Here is a 10745-nt window from a genome sequence, read left to right as displayed (position 1 = left end):
ATATGGGACCCTTTCAGATTGATAGTAAAATATGGGACCCTTTCAGATTGATAGTAAAATATGGGACCCTTTCAGATTGATAGTAAAATATGGGACCCTTTCAGATTGATAGTAAAATATGGGACCCTTTCAGATTAATAGTAAAATATGGGACCCTTTCAGATTAATAGTAAAATATAGGACCCTTTCAGATTGACAGTAAAATATGGGACCCTTTCAGATTGACAGTAAAATATGGGACCCTTTCAGATTGACAGTAAAATATGGGACCCTTTCAGATTGACAGTAAAAATAGGACGGTGTTAAAATATACAAAAAACAGCTGGACAATCTCATATTTTTGTAACATTTTTATTTCCGAGCTTGAGAAAATATTGTTACAATATTGCGAAAAATATGTTTTAGTTAACTGGGTAGTTTCTTTTTGATACGGTGCCGAGCACACACATTGGAGCTAATATCACAACATTTGTCAAAGCTCTATTCAGAAGCTTCTTTGAGAGGATAGTGTATTAGTAATATTAAGAGAACACTAAAAAAGTTAAATTATTTAAACCGTGAAATATAGTAATAGGAACTGAACAATGTAAATGATGCACAGAAGTGAAAATATACGCAATGACTTCCAAAGATAAGTGACCTAGAAAGAGAATAAAATAAAACAATTTAATTGTTGGAGGTAACTAATAAACTATTTAATAACCATTATTAAAAATTCAATATTAACTAACCCATTATTCCAAATTCAATATTAACTAACCCGTTATTCCAAACTCAATATTCACAACCCCATTATTTCAAACTCAATATTCACTAACCCGTTATTTCAAACTCAATATTCACTAACCCGTTATTTCAAACTCAATATTCACTAACCCGTTATTTCAAACTCAATATTCACTAACCCGTTATTTCAAACTCAATATTCACTAACCCGTTATTTCAAACTCAATATTCACTAACCCGTTATTTCAAACTCAATATTCACTAACCTTTTATTTAAAACTCAATATTCACTAACCCGTTATTCCAAACTCAATATTCACTAACCCGTTATTCCAAACTCGATATTCATTAACCCATTATGTCAAATTCATTAATCCATTATGTCAAATTCTATATTTAGTGATTATTTCAAATTTCCTAGTTAATAAAACCAATTTTAAACTCATTAATCCATTATTCCAAACTCGATAACCATTATGTCAAATTCTATATTTAGTAATTATTTCAAATTTCCTAGTTAATAAAACTAATTTTAAACTCATTAATCCATTATTCCAAACTCGATAACCATTATGTCAAATTCTATATTTAGTAATTATTTCAAATTTAATATTTAATAGTTAATAAAACCAATTTTAACCTATAAGTTTTATAGCTGAGTACACGGCCTAAATTAAATTCCAAACAGCATTTTTTTTCGACGAGAAACGGAATGAAGTCTAGGCTAAGAGTTAGAGGTTTTTGATAGCGGCAGATCAGAGGTGGTCTTAAGAATTTCAAAAGAACGGTAACAACTAGACCGATGGAAGTGAGAAGGCCAAAAAAATGAATCCACATTTTCACATCCGTACGTAGCGAAACTGGAGGGATCGGTTCATTCTCCCATCGTTAAACGTTGAATAGCCAGACGAAGGGGTTCACGTCATTGGGGACGTACAGGTTTGGAGGCACCCCTTTCTGCACCCCGATGCAGGGGCAGGATGTTTTTGGCACCCGAGAATTGACTCCGACGACGAGATCAAAGGGTTCTTTGCCCTTCTTCGCGACCACCGCGTCACTCCGGGTTAAGCTCATTTTGATGTCAACCCATAAATATGAGCCTTCGCAAAAAATGGAACCAGCTGTTTCTGACGAGCCGGTGCAACCCGACCTACAAAAATGTGTCACTTTCTTCAAACGCGACTGAAACCGGAGCGTGCAAATCGTACGGGTTATTTCAAAGGCTAAGATTGGAAATTTCAAAAATTTCAAATTGATAAAAATTAGACTAAAGGGCGCTATGAGATTGCACAACCTTTTGAAACACCCCGTATACGTAGCGAAAGGAAGCAAAAATTTTAAGGAGTTGTAGCAGAAGTAAATGAACCGAAGTTATCAGACTGCTATACTCCCCATGTTGGAGGCGTTTTCCTTATGAAGTTACATATTGACCTCTAATTTGAAATTTTGCGCGCTCCTACGGCGAAAAAAACGTTTTATGAAACTATTTTTATACATAGAAATAGCTATACCCACAATTCGCAAGTGCACTTTATCGCGTCAAAAGACGGCGATGGAAATTAGCTTTATTTGACTATTTTATCATAATTTTCATAAGGATAACGCCCTCCGATTCTGAGCGCTATTTCGATAACTTAGTTCATTATTTCTGGTTGTAGGGGGTGAGTTGAGAAGTATGCCTGTTTCTTCCCATTTTCCTACGATGAGTGAAAAGAGCGCCAGAGAGCTTCAAAGTGTGGCCTACTAGCCCCTGGAAGTAGGCTGCGACAAGCACAAAACCAAGCAGCAGGGACTTAAAATACTGTTGAAGTTTACTTTTTTACCCTGGTTACCTCGATTTGTTTACAAAGTCGTTTTTAACCTATCACATGAACCCAAACCTTAATGTTCGCGTTTGCGCTTGTTGCAGCCTACTTCCAGGGGCTAGTAGGTCACAATTTGAAGCTCTCTGGCGCTCTTTTAATCATCGTAGGAAAATGGGAAAACAACGGGCATACCAATATTTCATAATTTTATCGAATTTCGGTATAAAACCTATGGGAAAGAAAGTACCGAGTTTTAACCAAATTTCCTATGTTCGACCTTTCGATGAAAACACCGATACACTACGAAAAATTCCAGAAAAATAAGAAAATAGTGAAATTAGATAAAGAAAATAGTGAAATTAGATAAAGAAAATAGTGAAATTAGATAAAGAAAATAGTGAAATTAGATAAAGAAAATAGTGAAATTAGATAAAGAAAATAGTGAAATTAGATAAAGAAAATAGTGAAATTAGATAAAGAAAATAGTGAAATTAGATAAAGAAAATAGTGAAATTAGATAAAGAAAATAGTGAAATTAGATAAAGAAAATAGTGAAATTAGATAAAGAAAATAGTGAAATCATAGGAAGAAAATAGTAAAATTTTAGGACGAAAATAGTAAAATTATAGGAAGATTGGGAAAATAAACAAGTAATTGCAACAGGTAAAATACGATAAATTTCCGCTAAAATAAAATAGTATAATTATAGAAAGGAATTGAAAATTAATAAAATATAGGAGTGGTGGTGATGTTAATGAAAGTCGGCGCGGTGAAGCGCATTCGCGACGTGCAGGGTGTCTCCAGATCCGCGCGAGTAGAGTTGCAAGATCAATAGGGATTCCGTTTCAAAACATCCTGCGGGCAACCCTTTGAGCGCGTCTTGGAAGTCTCACGGCGCCGACTCCATTATTAAGCGATAGGCGCTTTCACGGATAAACTGACGACAATGAGCGCGAAACTGTCTAGCGCGACACCCGGGGCTGGTTGGACACCTTGGGAATACGGGCGGATGAAAAGGGTTACGGTTTCCCATAATCCCCTATTTTTTACGGTCCCTTAACCCTTCTCTCCCCGCTGGGAGCATTTCTCCGCTCTCACTCTCTGGCTCGGATCAATCCTATTTCCGCGTTAAACCGTTATTGTATATCCTTTCTTCATCTTCTTAACTCGATACCCCTTCTCCGCAACGCGACAGGATTCGAGATGAAACGCTACGGTTCAAGTTAGGCCTAAAAATGGATTCTCAAACTCGAAATAGGAGATTATATACAATTCACCAGGTCACGTGATTATGTTAGATCTATTGGGATATTTAACAGGGTTGCCACCAAAATTTCAGATTCAAATTCCCTGACCATTTGACTTATTAAGGCCAAAATGTTTCTTTTATATTTTACTTTTATCAGAAATTAATAAATTTAAATGGACTTGTATTTCAGTAACAAGGTTATTGCAATGTTGAAAAAATTAGCCAAACACTCAAGGAAATAAATGATTATCGTGGAATTTGTCATAGATCTGGAGTTAAATTACCCTCGAAATTATCTTCAAAAAGTGCCAAGATAAAATTGAATTCCCTGACTTTCCCCTGAATTTTTATCAATTCTTAAAATTCCCCGACTTCTTAGGCCCATTTTTAATTTCCCTGACGTGTGGCAACCCTGTTAAAAAATAATTATTTTTAATTTTAGTTACCACGTGCAAAATTGCGCGAGCCAATTTAGATTAAAATATTGAAAACCGAGTGCTAACAAAAATTCCACTTTTATACATGTTTGACTATATTATATCAGGGTGACCGCAGAATATTTTAAAATCCTTTAGAGGAATTATAGGAAATTTATCAGTGAAATATAGGAAAATATAGGAAGAAAGGTGGGAGAAAAACAGGAAAAACAGGAAAATCAATTATACAATAAGAGATAACGATTGTCAAAATTGTTTAAAGGGGGTATAGCATTCAAAATGAAGTTGATAACTGATAGAAATAGTCGAAAACTATCGGCGAACAGTGTTGTAAATCTTTAAAACTAGGACGTTTTATAGACTTCTAAGGGGAAAATATCAACTATCTTAATTTCTTCAGACTTTTGAGTTACAATATAGGATATTATTGGAAATTTAATGAAATTATAGGAGAAAAAAGGAAGGACGTTAAATTATAGGAACCTGTTATATTATAAAAAAAGTTAATGAAATATTCAAAATCTTAAGATATTCCCCTACTATCATAAGTAACAGTTTAACTCTAAGTATGACAATTATAAAAAATTATTACCAATCACAGTTTTCAGAGTTATTGGGCAATCTAGGTTTAGTTATCAGCACAGAGCCCCCTAGCGTCTAAATAACCAATACCATAGGTTTCGAGCTTAGGAAATATAGCGCCATCTGCCTTAATATCAGTCAACGAATTGTGTGAAGAAATAGCAGAAGACCTTTCATGTTTTTCGGTTGAAATTTTCAGCTGTTGTGCAGAGATAATTTTGAACAAGCAGACAGCTTAATAATAATAATCAGCTAGGCTAATACCCTTGGCACAAGTCATCAAGCGACGTTTCTGGTGGCCGGGTTACAATGCGTAGGAGGGTGGTGGCAAACCCTTCATGCCACGCGAGCCAACAGCTTCCTACATTAAACTTACCGTTAACCTCAACAAGTTTTTATGGAAGGGGAAACCGAAGAGCTCGGTAGAAAACCCCTTAAGCTAATGGGGAGAGAACTTGCAAACTCAACTCGGAAGGAGTTTTTCCGAGTTTTCACCCAGTGCCACAAGCTGGGATCGAACCCAGCTCCTCTTGCTGCGAGGTGAAAGTGCTAACCACTCCACCTACCATATATTTAATTTAAATCTCGGTATAAAACACTTTATAAATTGCGTACAAAACAATGCCAAAAATTAAAGCTACAGTTATGACGTCCCGTTACTCCCAAAACGTCATGCCCTTGAAGTCTATAGTCTGATGTTTATTTGGTGTATCAGCGTTGCCAGTTTGCCACTATGGCAAGAACCAGCCAGATCGGTTAAATCAACCATGGTTAAAACTCGTTTTTTTAATAAAATATTGAGAAACGAATTAGAAATATTGAAACAACTAAAACTTAACCTTCACTTATGGTCGTAAGTATACGAGAGCTAGATATAAGCAATTAGGAGATCTTAAAAATCATTTTGCGCGTGAAAATACGCCGCCATGTTAGGGTATAAAAGCCGGGAAATGAGCCTGCTATACCTCACAATGTAAAGGTACTGTCAAGCGCAAAAACGTAATTTTGAAATCGGGAAATTATTTTTGAAGTAATAAGGGCTAGATATAAGCAATTTGAGCATTTTTTTATTAATGGCTGTATCCGGTTTAAGCTACAGGTTACATACGGTTTTAACCATACTGGATTTTTAAATTAAAAAAAAGGGCCGGTTTTTTGCCAACCCTGATATGTTCTGGGAAACGGCGGGTAATTTGAATCGAACCATGTTTTTTAGATTTAACGCCAAAATAGGCCTTTTATCAGAAGTTAATGAATTTACTTATACTTCCGTATAAAGGTTATGTTATAACAAAAACCTCAATTGCAACTTTTCAAAAATTACCTTAAATTTAAGTTAAAATTAAATCCTGACTTTTCAAATCCTTAACTATTCTCTGACACGTGGCTAAACACGAATCGGACCAAAAGGTACCTTCAAATGGAACACGTTTTGCCCAGAGAGATTTCGTTAAAATCGGGAAATTGGATTCGTTCTTTGTTGTGATCAATGACAATTGGGTTCCCTTTGAGAAAAAAAGCCAAATCCAATATCAGCGCGTTTGTAAGAGCTGGTTTCGGATTGAAGGCGAGCGCGTCAACCGCGGCTCGCGACACCAGCCACTAAGGGTCAAATCAAGCGTTCCTAAAGCCCAGTTTCGAATGACACCACTCCCACCCACGACCCCTTTTCCTCTATCCGCCATCCCCGGCCACAACAGAGACATCTGGTGGAGATTCGCGCGCTCCGACGCTTTTGCCAACTGATTCGATTAGGTCCAGTACGCGCCGATTCCCACTAATACGTTCTAGTTTAACATTTCCAATTCGCCACAATTGGAAAAGTAAATACATCAAACGCGAACAGAAGTGATCCACTCGTAACTACAACAGGGTGACCACCCGAAGAAGTAGAAAAAAAATAGGAAATTTAGTGTGGATTTATAGGAGTTTTGAAAATTTAAGGGAAGATAAGGATGAACTTTCAGGGTGACCACACTCACACAGAATATTTTAAAATCCTTTAAAGGAAATATAGGAAATTTATCAGTTAAATATAGGAAGAAAGTTGGGAGAAAAACAGGAAAAAATAGAAGATAAAACGATTGTTTAAAGGGGGATAACCTTCAAAATAAAGAGGACAACTGATAGAAATAGTCGAAAACTATCGCCTAACAGTGTTGGAAATAAGTCTTAAAAACGTCCTAGTTTTTGAAGATGCTTAAAGGGTAAAATATCAACTATTTTATATTTCTTTGGATTTTGAGTTAAAATACAGGATATTATAGGAAATTTAATGAAATTATAGGATAACAAAGGAAGGGCGTTAAATTATAGGAAAAAATAGGAAATTAGGGAACTGTGGTCACCCTGAACTTTAAAACAGTTACACAGGGTCGCCACCAAATTTTCCGATTCAAATTCCCTGACCATTTTAAGAGATTTTCCCCGACTTTTTTAAGGCCAAAAATTTGATGTTATATTTTACTCTTATCAGGAATTAATAAATTTAAATGGACTTATATTACAGTAAAAAGGTTATTGCAATGTTGAAAAAAATGGTCAAACTTTCAAGGGAATAAATGATAATCATAGAATTTGTCATAGATCTAGAGTAAAATTACCTTCGAAAAGTGTCAAGGTAATATTAAATTCCATGAATTTTAAAACTTTTTAGATCCATTTATAAATTCCCTGACATGTGGCAACCCTGTTACATGAAAATATAAGTTTCAAATATTTAAGTGAAAATCCATGGTTTTAAAAGAGATTTATTTCTTAATTGTCTGGAATTTCTTTTATCTGACATAATTTTGTCGAAATTTTTCTAGCTTTCTAGATTTTAACACCAAAAGACGTAATTATCACAGATAAATAGAAAAAATAAAAAAGTAATTATTGGAACTCATTGAATAATGAATATATACGAAAAATTTCAAAGGAAAAAATTTACTGAACAGGTGTTTAGGGTGAAGCTAGCTTACAAGGCTTTGACAGTGTTTTTTTGAAAACACTGGTTTATATTACTTTTTAGCTGTACATAGTGTTGTTAATTAATATTAATTTGAGTAAAAAAAATTGAAATACCAAAATTATATGCACAGATTTAAAAATAAAACCTTTTCATATTCTGTGACTATACTTAAACGGCTTACACTTTGACTATCTTTAACATTTGTGAAAAACTTTAAACAAACACAAGTTTAGATACTTTATCTGTGCCTAGTCGATTATTATTAGCCAATAATCAACTATGGAACAGCAGTATCGCTTCAAAACGTGTAGTTTTGATGGTATTTAAAACCAAAAAAATCTAAGTCTCGCCAGAAACGAAGTTTTAGTTTCGATTATGTACAAATCATTTGGCCAAGAAGACGTTTTTGTTTCGTGCTGTATTGGTCAGAAAATGTACAAATAATTGGGGATAAATTAGACCGAATAGTAGCAAAGTTACAAAAACCACCAGTATAAATACATTTTTGGCCAAACATTTTGTTGAAATTTGTTTCTAATGTAGAAACAATTTAATGGGATATTTAAAGACGTGAAAAATCAAATAGGGTCAGAATTTTTTTCAATTTAATCCCTGATGGCTCCAAAAATAAAGCAATATTTTTAACAAATCTGCTTATTTTTCCAGAGACATTCCTGATAAATGTTTATCAAATATTTAATCCTCTTCGAAAAGGACAAATTTGGATTAATACCGTCGTCGAGAAATCTTCAATATTATACAAAAACCTTCCAAAGATTAATGAAAATGCCCCTAATCGTTCAAACAACGCGCGAGCCAAGTATAAGAGCGTTTTGAGACACAATTTTGGGGCCAACCGATTCATCTATCATCGACAGAAAAGCGTTAAAAATGGCGGAAATACGCCGTTAAACTTCCGCAGAGATACGGCGAAAATACAAATAAAAGCAGAAATAAAAATCAAATACAACAAAAAAGAAAGACGAGGGCGCCACCGTCGGATCGGGCACAACATAAGGCGAATATCCTCCTCGCCGGTAGAGGGGGCTGCTTGACCACAAAACAAATCTATTCTAAATTGAACACAAAGACGGGCCGATTCATCTTCTTCAAATGTTTAGGGACACGGAATCCAGCTTTCTCGACTAAGACACCCCTCCCCAACAATCAGAAGACGCTGCGCCTTCGCGGTTAGCGTCACTCGCTCGGGCTAGCGTAGCCTGTACCCCCTCCCGGCTTGCGGACGGAACTGTCAGGGTGCGCGGTAACCCCCTGCTCCGGGACAGGGCCAATACGAGGGTGACGACCCTAGCAGTTTCTGATTCGAAACGTTACTTTTTTCTCTGGGTTTTTTTGGGATAAAATGAAGAAAAGATTTCTAGTGGTACAAGATATCCTCCCCGCTAATTTTACGCTTACGCGAAAACGCGCAAAACAAATCGTCACTTCGTACCTTTTTCAAAAGATCGATTACGGATTTTAGCGGGGAGAATCGATCTTCGAGTTCGCACTGACAGAAATACGATTTTATAAACGTATCGAACTTATTTTGGCTAAACTGACTTATCTTAACAAACGATTAAATGTTTAATGTTAATTTAATTTATTTAAATATAAATGTTGTACCTTTTTAAGATTTTTTTAAAATAGAGTAATATCGGCGACGTATGTCGACGTCACCCATAATTTTTCCTACAGATAAAAAACTGCCCTCAAAATAGCGGCTATAGCCCAAAGCTACAGAGCGATACTACTCAAATCTTAAAAAAAAATATTTCTTAAGAATAAAGTGATAAAAACTTACATTATGGCAAAATTAATCTCATTAATTTATGTAGAAAAATTTCGTTAGAAAATTGCTTAATAGTAGCGAAAACACAAAATATTATAAGTAAAAAATTATCATGAATTTATCCAAAAAACATATGGAGCTATCGTCCCAATTTTATTACTAATTATTCTAATTAAAGATAACCAGAAATAAGCAAGCGATAATTTAATATTTAACAAGAAAGATGAATAACAATATTATTTAACTATAAAATTGAAAGTTGAATAAATGGTATTTAGAAACCACGAAGCCCACACAATTATGGTGTGAACAGTGCCCTAGCAAGGAAAAAAATTAAAGATACACGTGGTTTTACACAAAATCGCGGTCTAGGTAAAAAATAAAGTGTTGACATTCGGGAACAACCCTCTTCAAGACGTGGACATCCGTCGAATCCACACAAAAAATATCTGCTTCCCTCCGTTGAGAAAGCCAATCTGGTAATACCCCTCCCCCCCCTCCTGGTACAAAACCATATAGACGAGATGGGGGGACACGAACAACCCCTTGATCTCTTTGACACGGGGGGCAAACCCCGATTAGGAGCCCAACATTTTAACCCCAAAAAATACAAGTCTTTCTAGGGCTACTCCAGGATGCAAAGCGGAAAAAAATCCGATACATTGGGAGGGGGGGGGGGGACCCTTTGGAGTAAAAAATTGCCGACAATGGACGTTTCACGTTGGGATATAACGTTACTAGAGCCTCCCCCCCCCTACACCCGTTGAAAAAGGGAGATTAATGCAGCTGAATAGCTTTATATGCACTGGGGCTTACTGCACCCATATGGCCAATCGACCGATTAAGGGTAAACACGCTCGGCAAATGCTCGAATTTGACAAATTAAATTTAACGGGAAATTACAATGCTGACGGTTTTGGGTTGTCACAGTTTGATTGAAGTTGCCCGACATTTATTTAAGCCGCATTAGAGAGGTTAAGCAGAGCACTGTAGAAGTTTGAACAACAACGTCGAATATTCAACAACTTCAAGACCACGCCATGTTATTGCCGAGCTTAAGTTACACGTCGTAATATTTCTATAGTGTTTAATTATAATTTTCCAACTCAACAAATCGAGACCAAGTTATGACAAATTATTTGGCAAAATAAGTTCGAGTATACAATAAGATAAATTTGCGGTACACCCGGACACACGAATA

General features: G+C 35.6%; 1 protein-coding gene across 1 annotated transcript in view; it reads right to left on the bottom strand.

Moving 5' to 3' along the window:
• Nucleotides 1-335: 335 nt before the first annotated feature.
• Uch (Ubiquitin carboxyl-terminal hydrolase) overlaps nucleotides 336-10745 on the bottom strand; it is a 43183-nt gene continuing 32773 nt past the window's right edge. The window contains exon 7 of the mRNA XM_090171060.1: nucleotides 336-640. The gene's annotated coding sequence lies outside the window, so the exon portion shown is untranslated. The remainder of the gene's footprint in view (nucleotides 641-10745) is intronic.

Source organism: Leiobunum rupestre, chromosome 4, assembly GCF_980474605.1.
Source record: "Leiobunum rupestre chromosome 4, qqLeiRupe1.1.hap1, whole genome shotgun sequence".
Taxonomy (NCBI): domain Eukaryota; kingdom Metazoa; phylum Arthropoda; class Arachnida; order Opiliones; family Sclerosomatidae; genus Leiobunum; species Leiobunum rupestre.
Note: the sequence above shows the minus strand (reverse complement) of the source record. Positions and strands in the feature narration are given on the sequence as shown.